The following is a 12,048-nucleotide window of genomic DNA, read 5'->3' on the forward strand; positions in this document are numbered from 1 at the left end:
ACAATGGGGGACTATTATACCTCTGGAATATTTTACCCAAGAGGACGCCATCATCATTTAATCATACAGTAAAGCTGCATGCCCTCGGGAAAAATTACGGCTGTAGTTTCCCCTTGCTTGCAGCCGTTCGCAGTACCAGCACAGCAAGGCTGTTTTGGTTAGTGTTACAAGGCCAGATCAGCCAATCATTCAGACTGTTGCCTCTGCAACTACTGTAAAGGCTGCTGCCGCTCTTCAGGAACCACACGTTTGTGTGGCCTCTCAGCAGATACCCCGCCGTTGTGGTTGCACCTACGGTACGGCTATCTGTGTCACTGAGGCACGCAAGCCTTCCCACCAATGGCAAGGTCCATGTTTCGTGGGGGGGGGGGAGTGCAATCATATCGACAGCATATTGGCGAGGCATTCGTCTTCATGGACTTCAATTCGCGCCCCCACCGTGCACATCTTGTGTATGACTTCCTTCAGGATAACGACATTGCTCGACTAGAGTGACCAGCATGTTCTCCAGACATGAACTCTAACGAACATGCCTGGGATAGATTGAAAAGGGCTGTTTATGGGACGACTTGACCAACCAACCACTCTGAGGGATCTACGCCGAATCGCCTTTGAGGAGTGAGACAGTCTGGACCAACAGTGCCTCAATAAACTTGTGGATAGTAAGCCACGACGAATAAAGGCATGCATGCTGTACACGCTGGTACCTCTAATACCGAGTAGCACGTCCTCTTGCATTGGTGCATGCCTGTATTCGTCGTGGCGTACTATCCACGAGTTCATTAAGGCACTGTTGGTCCAGATTGTCCCACTCCTCAAAGGCGATTCAGCGTAGATCCCTCTGAGTGGCTGGTGGGCCACGGCGTCCATAAACAGCCCTTTTCAATCTATCCCACACATGTTCGATTGGGTTCATGTCTGGAGAATATGCTGGCCACTCTAGTCGAGCAATGTCGTTATCCTGAAGGAAGTCATGCACAAGATGTGCACGATGGGGCCGCTAATTGTCGTCCCTGAAGAGGAATGCCGCGCCAGTATGCTACCGATATGGTTGCACTATCGATCGCAGGATGGCATTCACGTATCGCTCAGCCGTTACGGCACCTTCCTTGACCACCAGCGGCTTACGTCGGCCCCAAATAATGGCACCCCAAAACATCAGGAGACCTCCACCTTGCTGCACACGCTGGACAGTGTGTCTAAGGCGTTCAGCCTAACCAGGTTGCCTCCAAACAGGTCTCCGACGAATGTCTGGTTGAAGACATACACAACACTCATTGGTGAAGAAAATATGATGCCAATCTTGAGCAGTCCATTCGACATGTTGTTGGGCCCATCTGTACCGCACTGCATGGTGTCGTGGTTGCAAAGATGGACCTCGCCATGGACATTGGGAATGAAGTTGCGCATCATGCAGCCTATTGTGCCCAGTTTGAGTCGTAACACGACGTCCTGTGGCTGCACAAAAAGCATTATTCAATATGGTAGCATTGCTGTCAGGGTTCCTCCAAGCCATAATCCGTAGGTAGCAGCCATGTACTGGAGTAGTAGCCCTTGGGCCGCCTGAGTGAGGCATGTCATCGACAGTTCCTGTCTCTCCGTATCTCCTCCAGTCCAAACATCGCTTTGGTTCACTCCGAGATGCCTGGGCACTTCCCTTGTTGAGAGCCCTTCCTGGCACAAAGTAACAATGTAGACGGGATTGAACCGCGGTATTGACCGTCTAGGTATGGTTGAACTACAGACAACATGAGCCGTGTACCTCCTTCCTGGTGGAATGACTGGAACAGATGGGCTGTCGGACCCACTCTGTCTAATAGATGCTGCTCATCCATAGTTGGTTACATCTTTGGCCGTGATTAGTGATATCTCTGAAGAGTCAAAGGGGCTGTATCTGTGATGCAATATCCACAGTTAACGTCTGTCTTCAGGAGTTTTGGGAACTGGGCCGATTCAAAACTTTTTTGATGTGTTTACCTTTCTCGATCCAAATCCCAAAAATTCTTGAGAAAATCGATTTCTACATTTTCTGACCATGTTTAATGTGCTAAAATAAGGTAGGTTTTTTGTTCATAAGCAAGTTGTGGCTTTGTGGTAGTGTGATTGCTCGCTGTAGTGGTCTCTGGGTTCGATTCCAGGCGGACCCCTCAACACAAGCATTCTAGGCTGGCAACGTGAAGAAGAACTGTACAATTTCAATTAACTCGCTGAACTGTTCCTCACTACTACGTGACTGCACATACTTGCACCATTTCTTATGGGCCAGTTCTGAGTTTCCATCATATGTGGCTATTTTTTTAAACTTAAAAACTGATCAAAGCATTTTTCATCGTCAATTTTAATATCTTTATTCAACAAAATTTGATTGATTCTTCCACGTAAGACCACAATATACACTCCTGGAAATGGAAAAAAGAACACATTGACACCGGTGTGTCAGACCCACCATACTTGCTCCGGACACTGCGAGAGGGCTGTACAAGCAATGATCACACGCACGGCACAGTGGACACACCAGGAACCGCGGTGTTGACCGTCGAATGGCGCCAGCTGCGCAGCATTTGTGCACCGACGCCGTCAGTGTCAGCCAGTTTGCCGTGGCATACGAGCTCCATCGCAGTCTTTAACACTGGTAGCATGCCGCGACAACGTGGACGTGAACCGTATGTGCAGTTGACGGACTTTGAGCGAGGGCGTATAGTGGGCATGCGGGAGGCCGGGTGGACGTACCGCCGAATTGCTCAACACGTGGGGCGTGAGGTCTCCACAGTACATCGATGTTGTCGCCAGTGGTCGGCGGAAGGTGCACGTGCCCGTCGACCTGGGACCGGACCGCAGCGACGCACGGATGCACGCCAAGACCGTAGGATCCTACGCAGTGCCGTAGGGGACCGCACCGCCGCTTCCCAGCAAATTAGGGACACTGTTGCTCCTGGGGTATCGGCGAGGACCATTCGCAACCGTCTCCATGAAGCTGGGCTACGGTCCCGCACACCGTTAGGCCGTCTTCCGCTCACGCCCCAACATCGTGCAGCCCGCCTCCAGTGGTGTCGCGACAGGCGTGAATGGAGGGACGAATGGAGACGTGTCGTCTTCAGCGATGAGAGTCGCTTCTGCCTTGGTGCCAATGATGGTCGTATGCGTGTTTGGCGCCGTGCAGGTGACCGCCACAATCAGGACTGCATACGACCGAGGCACACAGGGCCAACACCCGGCATCATGGTGTGGGGAGCGATCTCCTACACTGGCCGTACACCACTGGTGATCGTCGAGGGGACACTGAATAGTGCACGGTACATCCAAACCGTCATCGAACCTATCGTTCTACCATTCCTAGACCGGCAAGGGAACTTGCTGTTCCAACAGGAGAATGCACGTCCGCATGTATCCCGTGCCACCCAACGTGCTCTAGAAGGTGTAAGTCAACTACCCTGGCCAGCAAGATCTCCGGATCTGTCCCCCATTGAGCATGTTTGGGACTGGATGAAGCGTCGTCTCACGCGGTCTGCACGTCCAGCACGAACGCTGGTCCAACTGAGGCGCCAGGTGGAAATGGCATGGCAAGCCGTTCCACAGGACTACATCTAGCATCTCTACGATCGTCTCCATGGGAGAATAGCAGCCTGCATTGCTGCGAAAGGTGGATATACACTGTACTAGTGCCGACATTGTGCATGCTCTGTTGCCTGTGTCTATGTGCCTGTGGTTCTGTCAGTGTGATCATGTGATGTATCTGACCCCAGGAATGTGTCAATAAAGTTTCCCCTTCCTGGGACAATGAATTCACGGTGTTCTTATTTCAATTTCCAGGAGTGTATTTGAAGAATCAAGCCAGCTATCTCGAAGGTAAAAAGATATACCCCATTAACATTGGTCTCCAAAGACCGCATTTCATTAATTGATTTCCCAATACCGCTTCTGGATGGTCATGTTAGAACACCAAGTAGCTACTCCCAACAACTGTCAGAACTTTGAATGCTGAGATGTGAGTGGCAACAAGCACAACATGATTCTATATGTTCAAGCATAGCTTATTGGCCTGTTGCCAAAGTTCATAGCACCTTTTTTCTGGAGGTAGATATCTGAATTGAAAGTAATGTGTGGTAATTCCTTGTATTTTATTTCTCAAGAAATGAATCTGCAGAACACTCCCTTTGACAAGAAGGTTCCAGGGCAGGTTCTTTTATTTCTGAGTGTGCGATGCTAAAAAGGACAAATGTTGTTTTTATGTTACACGGTATGTGTTCGTCCTTGAAATGACCTTGGCCATGTTTCCGCGTAAACTCACTAGGTGGCAGGGCTGTGCTTGTTTGGGTCCTTGACGCATTAATTTCGGTGACACAATGGATGTTAGACTACGAGCAAAGAGTGAACATTAACTTCGCTCGGGAACACTCCTAATGAAACATGTATAATGATTAAGCAATCATATGCAGGCGAGACACTGGAAGAAGTGGTGTTTTCAAGTGATACAGTTTCTTGAAGGCAGAGATTCAGTGCAAGTCGATCCCAGAGGTGGTCGTCCATCTGCAGCACATACCGATGCAAACGTGGAGCGTATAAGGCAGTTATTGCTAGGAGACCATTACGTTATTGTGCGTGCAATATCAGACGAACTTAATTTGAATCGTGATGTGTGTCATACGATTTCACGCGAAGATTTAGGGAAGAGGAAAGTTAATGCAAAACTCGTCCTTCACACACTAACAGACGAACAGAAAGAGGAATGACAAAGAATTTGTGCTGAACCACTGTATAGAGCCAGACGTGATTACACATTTCTGGCAAAGATTATTGCTGCAGATAAAATTGGTGCTACTAGTATGTCGGTTACACGGAGCATCAAAGTGCTGAATGGGGTAGTCCTGGGTCATCAGCCTCGAAAAAAAGGCAGACTACAACCTTCAAGAACAAAGACAATGAACCTTCGAGAACAAAGACAATATTAATCGCAAGGTCAAACAGTGAACTAAACTTTTTACATCAAAGTCTTGAAACGTTTACGACAATGAACTCGACGTCGCCGTCGTAATTTGACGCTTTCTAAGATCCCATACTGCTTTTTCTGTTACCGAGTATCTGGCCATATATTCTGTCATTGCTATCGCACATCCGCCTTATTCGCCCGTCCTCTCGCCTTGGGACTTTTCATTGCTTCCCCGAGTGCAAAGGCTACTGAAAGTAAAGCATCAAGATATCGCAGACAGCCAACGGGCTGTGACAATTGAGCTTAGAAGCATCGCAGTTCAAAATTTCCCCGATTGCTTCCAAAACCTCCACAAACGTTGGCGACTGCGTATAGATAGCCAATACTTCGATAGGAGCTAGGATCATTTCTCGGTAAGTGCTATTTTCTATTACAAAAAAAACTCTGTTCTGAAACTTTTGTCACAAAGGGAGTATTTGACTTGCAGAAGAATAATCAAAATGCAGCATTCAAGAATTTCGATAGACAGAGGGTTGTGTGGAACTGAGGCTTGTAGCTAAAAACTAATTTCATTTTCGAATTCAGCACCCACTACTTTGCAAAGACCGTCATAAATGTTCTTCGTAACTAAAATGTTATTGACTAATATAATCAGCGATTAAGTTACGTAGCAAAAGGCACGTAACAACAATTTCTTCTTTCTCACAGTCAGCTTGAATAAGGAGCAATATTATGATAGTTTCTCTGAAAAAGAACAGGAGTCCAAACTCCAATAATTTCCTAAATAAAATGCAGTCAGATATGTCGAACTATTTCTGTAGTTTGCGTAGCATCCAGCGAGAATGCTATTGTATATGTCACTCTTGTGTATGGCATTCCCCAAATGCCAATAAACATAAGAACAAAAATTGTATGGTCGTAACATTGCTGGAGCACGAGAAATAGATAGCGTGAGATAGTCATGAAGTATGCCTACTATTCAAAAAAAAATTAATTCTGCATTTACAAGTGTGTTAGTTCACATCAAGTCATCGAAACCAGCCTAAGCCTGCTGATTGAGGTAATAAATCCAGTAAATATCGCTGCATCAATACCTCCAAATATATATCTGTGTAATACAGGCTATCTGGTTATTACAAAGATCAGTAGCGTGATTTTTGTCTGTACATTATATCACTGTTGGAGTGTTTGGGGAATGTAATGAACACACAGAACTACTGCTGGCTCTCAAAGCAACGAACATATATTCGAATTATGCATCTTTGCTTGATCAGTAGCGCATTGTTTAAGCCACAGAACACGGAACATACCTCCTGTAATTACCAACGTTATTAACGGACGTAGATCGAGCGTCACAAGTCTCTCGTGGTAGCAGTTTAATGAAATTATTGTTTACAATAACTGTTAATTCGCGTATGAGCTGTAGTACGAGCATCAGCGACATATAGCGGATTCAGTAACTGTCGGACAGATCCCGTTACTCTCTTCAGGCGCAATCGACGGCGTTTCTGTTCTTAGCGTCTGACGTTCTGGTGACAGCCTGGTTCAACAGAGAGTCGAGGTCGCCTGGTCGAGGCGGGATTTTAAATGCTGCCAAAGGTCTACCGTTACAAGTACCGAACTCGCAATGAGTTGCTTTCCGCCACTCGCACCACTACCCAATGCGACTAACTGCCGCACAGATCTCGGCCCATTGTGAATGCTGCAGAACCTCTCTTCCAGAACGTAAAATGGGACTCGTCGTATTTCAAGTCTTCCACCATGTTTTTGAAGTTAAGAATTGTTGAGGGAGGAACTGTCCATTAAGTTTTTAAGAAAAACTAGTGTTAGTCAGCAACCTTACCCGGTCACAATCCAAGTAAGTTGCTTAAATATGTTGATATAAGAGTGTAACATGATAATTGTTATTCGTATAACGTTAATAAGCGTCTGGTGCAGTATCTCAGACGGGCTGTGACAGGAACGAAGGTGAATGTGAGTGGAGAGCAGGCCTGTCGGGAAGTTGTATACCTATTGCTGCATTGTGCTGCTACACTAATACTGAAAGAGATTTTCTTAAAACAACCGTTTTGCAACGGAGAGAAAAGCCAATTCGTTCTCGTTGAAGCTTGTTCTTCTTACAAAGGCGAAACGGTTGAAGAAATATTTCACGGCAAAAAGCACTGTTAAACTTGCAGCATCGGATTAGCAATACCTTATAAAACAAGAGGTATTTGAGAATGTTAAGGAAGTTTTCTCACATATTATGAGAAGAACGTAAAAGTGACGTTGAGGTTGTATCCAACTCAACAGTGAAACAGTTCGTAATCGCCGCTGTTCAACAAACTGAACATAAAATGTTCATTCGGTATTGTGCCGCTTTTGGAAGACAGGTGCTATTCCCTAGGCAATATGTGAAATGTGGTATGTAGACTGATGCCATTAGTTTTCAACAGTACAGATTCCAAAGAATTCCAGAAATTAAAAAATGTCCGAATAACATTAGAAGTCAGCAAGATACACGATACTGCATTTCAGACTAGGGAGCACAGGGTGGTCAGCATGGTTTGAAGAGAGGAAACTGCGCATATCTGCCAGTCAATAGGTTCACAAAATTTAACCACGGAGAGATATCGATTGTGATCAGCTGTCACGTTCGTGCCTGCAGGGCAAGCAGTTTACGCCTCCGGCTGTTGTCTGTGATAGAGATAACGAGCATTTATAAATCAGTGAATACTGGTCAGTGTACAAACATTCAATTTTTCGTCAGCTGTGTGCATTAAAGAGCAGCAGTCATGAAAGTGTTGCAGTCCAGACGGCATTGTATTGTCTCCTTGTTCCTTTATTTTCCTACATAGAACTAAAATGTTCCTATGTTTGCAGGTAAAAGTCAATAGTTGAAGACACCGTTATTGATGTCCCTTACTATTTTCTTAATCACCAAGGGCACGTATGTCTTATAGAAAGCCATAATTATTTCACACCACACACAATCTGCTAGAGCTGTAGCTATCTAAGTATGGGGCGTGACCCCCACGGAGATGGTGGGGCGAACAATATGACAGTGGGGAGCGGTTTATTTAAGTATTTAAAAAAAACGGACTTAGTAACTAACAGTTACGTTTGTCTTTCCCTTCGAACAAAGAAGATGTTGGCCTGGACTGAATTTCGCCCAACGCCGGAGCTACACCAGAAACGGTAGACGACAACGAAACTGCTGCCATGCTTTTAGCACTGTTTGAAATGATAGAGCGACGTCGGTCGCGGACGGAATCGCCCTTTGCCGGCTGTGCTGTGACAGTATCCTCAACTATCACACGCAGTGCAAGATCTGGCTCGCACGTCTCGGCGACTTTTTAGTGCTTAAGATTTCGCGAGGGAGACTTGACTGCAATATGAAGCGTTAGTGACAGACGTGAAGACACCAACTGGCGAAGAAGAAATATCTCAGGATCTTATCCCGGTTTTCCACTGTGACATCGTCAAATATGAATACACTGTTTGACTTAACTGTTGTTGGTTGTGAAATATCGCTCCTTTCGCCGAACATCCGGAACATTTCCCTTTCAATCTCGTTCAGTATCTCCGGCAATAACTGGTTTTTGGCTGAAATAGTTTTTTCGAAAAAAACTATATATATGCTTGAAGCGAACCTTCTCAGGATATGTTAAAAATGTTAGAATTTAGTCTTCCCACAACCTGAAGAACTCACAATTAAAGCAAGTACGTCGTCGGGAAGCAATGAACCATTTTCTTTCTTCCTCCTTTGGTTTCCGGTATCATCACTGTAGGACCAGTCGGTTACGACAAAACTGTTGTGAAAGTGATGTTTCGTCCACTCCAAAATGACAACAACTATATGCCCTCATTGGTTTACAGGATGTTTAATAGGGAACTTACTTTTGTAAAACACATAATGCAAGGTATATGAACAAACTTAAATAGAAGTGCAGTTCAGTGCCTATATCTGGCACACTTGGCTTATACATTTCCAGCTCCATTCTGGCGCAACATGAATAACACAATTGGGCCATGGTTTCTTCCGATGGATGCAGAATTTAGCGAGCAGATTCTAACAGCTTACTCCACAATGTCTCTCAGAATCAGTGGATGTACAATTGCCATGTACGATTGCCACCTTAATCGGCAGTCTATAGCATACTTTCTACAATGACTTGTGTGCACCAGATTCTTAAACGTCTATTCGTGGAGACGTATGCATTCTGCTGCTAAATATTTTAATTATTCCAGGGAAGTCTCCTACTGTGACAGTACGATGCCCCAGCATTACTGATGGCGAATGCACGTTCCTGTGGAAGAATGCAGAAATATGTATTGATGTATCACATAGTCGATATTATTCATCCATGGATAATATCAGTTCAGCATCACAAAATCGTGGATTTTCAAAGACAACTACCAGATGGAACTTTAGGTCAGACATCATACTAACAACGCGTTTACAGCCTGTGGTGTTCTATCGGTAGCTAACGATAAGCAATATAATTGCCACATCATGTGGCTTCTTCACCTCAGCTACTGCTAGTCCCTCCGCATCTTAGCCCTTTGCCGATTCTCTCACGACTGAGTGAGCTGTGCATCAATCGTTGCTCATACATATTTTTTGCAGCAGTGTGTGCAACTTTAATAAATAGATAAATGATGGACTCGCTGGCCCCTACGGTAAGTTCATCATCAGAAGGAGCATGGTAATGATCATTTGTGGAGCGACTGTGTTCGTCGTTAACTTAAGTGTGGGCAGTGAGTGTATACTGCAGGTCAGATCCGCTGATGTGTCGATCATTACGCCGCTATTTAGGGATAACAGCGACTGCACAACTTTGGTGTATCCAAGAAGACCACCCCTAGACGTTCGGATATTCCTGAAAAGTTATGACGATTCAGTTCAAATGGTTCAAATGGCTCTGAGCACTATGGGACTTAACAGCTGAGGTCATCAGTCTCCTAGAACTTAGAACTACTTAAATCTAACTAACCTAAGGACATCACACACATCCATGCCCGAGGCAGGATTGGAACCAGCGACCGTAGCGATCGCGCGGTTCCAGACTGAAGCGCCCAGAACCGCTCGGTCACTCCGGCCGGCACGATTCAGTTGGAAAATTACGGATTCTGAGACGACAACGAGCGACTTACGCCTACCTATTCCAAATTCGAGTGGCTGAAATAACGAAATATTTGGAAAGTCGTTTTGGATATTTATAGGAAGCTTACTGAAAGACATAACAGTTAAAATGCAGTAGACTATTAACTATTTCCTACACAGCTTATACTTCGGCTATGGGACATCTGACTTACTGCTTCAAGTGTTTCAAAATAATGAACTACTTTTTATGTAAGAGCTCTGCTATAAATATTATGACGTGTATACTGGATGTCAGACTGATGGGCCTCTATCCATTAAACAGCGCTGTTTAGTTGTAAAATAGAAAATAATGATTATTTTCTACTCGGTGTATCTATTTTAATAACATGTGCAGCCGTCTGCCCAGCCACAGCTTGTCGGATCTCGCTCCGTCACTCCATCCGTTACTGTCATATGAACCATGTACAGTTTGAGCCGTTTGTCGGGGAGCCAATAAGCAGTTCGCGCTACGGGCTCACTGTATCTGACAGTATTTCAGTACTGATCATATCAGTGACAGTAGACAGTGTGGAGGCAGCGACATCCCTTTGGCTTGTGTTGACACCTCCAGAGGCCATGGCGACGCTGGAGGCAGCAGTGGAAGTGGGGGCAGCGACAGCAGTGCTCTGACTCCCAGTATGAGGAATTTGTACATTGCGTCAATAGATTGCGGTGCTGTGACTGAAAAAACGACTCTTTAGGGGGGAAAACACACCTTGCTTTATTCACTTAAGGTACATTGCGTAGTGGCAGCACAGAATCTGGAAAATAACTGGCGTCTGTAGGTCTTAAACTCGGTTATATGGTTCTCAAGCCAATAGGTGGCGTTACCCACAAAGGAATTTTCTCTGTGAGCTCACTCTCTACAGACTTTACAGGTTCTACAGTTACCCACTTTGGAAAAGCAGGTATGGAAATGAACCACAGACAGCATTTAGCCCCAGCAGGGAATACAGTACACACGAACAAAATAATGTGTCATGTCAGAGCTTCGAGAAACATAAATTATTGAACAATAATGGATATGGTAGCCCATGAGCTTCCCAGGCCTGCTCACAGAATGTTCCAGTGCTGGCAAGTCTTAACATGTGGTTTGGAGGATTTATGGAGGGCCGATCTTGTGAATATGAGAGAACGTCTATGCTCAAGTAAAGAGTTCAAAGACATCTTAATGATCATGGTGAAGAAGCCAGGTCGCCAGATGCACGAGGATGATAGAGTGGAGGCTGTGGGATGGGGCACAGCTGCAGAGTGACACTGTGGCAATCTGTAAACATTTTATTTTCCTTTGCTTCAGGCAGTACAGGTATCTATCGTCCCACTCACGTCGAATTTCGCTCTCTCCGCGGTTTGGTCGCCCTGCTTTTCTGAGGACGCAGCCCTGTTGCCCGCGGCCCAGATACAACAGCCACAGTGAGGCACGCTACCCCAGCAGCGAACTCTTCGATGACGGCCGCACGCTGCCCCCCAGTGACCAGTGGCACTTGCACCACAACTGCGATGGCGGTCGGCGGATGCTGGTGGGAGGATGTCCTTTGCAGCAGCTGGAATGCGACCCCCCAACTCTGGGCGGGAGTCAACTGTGCTGCTAGATGGTCTGGTATGGCCTGCTGCTGGCTGACTCCATATCCCTTGCGAATTCTGAGGGGTCGAACCGTGGCCCCACCACAGACTGGAACTGTGGTCCTCTGTCGGAAGCTTCATGTGAGTGCCCTTGTAGGATAGTACTATCGTCCAAGGGAGCTGCAACGCTAAAGACACTAGTATTACTTGACTGCCCCTTATTTATACTTGGCAGAGCGCATACGTTTTGCGAATGCGCCTCTCCAAGTCAACTATTGACACACATTAGGTTAGCGCCAGTGCGCTAGTTTTGATGGCACTTTGCGGCAAGAGTTACTCGCAATCCCACTGAGCATGTCGTTTCGGCATCTCTTGCCCCATCTTGGTCCGATATAGTTTGGTACTTCATGTTGCACAAAGTTATTATCAAGAG

This window comes from Schistocerca nitens, chromosome 2 (assembly GCF_023898315.1).
Source record: "Schistocerca nitens isolate TAMUIC-IGC-003100 chromosome 2, iqSchNite1.1, whole genome shotgun sequence".
In the NCBI taxonomy this organism is placed as follows: domain Eukaryota; kingdom Metazoa; phylum Arthropoda; class Insecta; order Orthoptera; family Acrididae; genus Schistocerca; species Schistocerca nitens.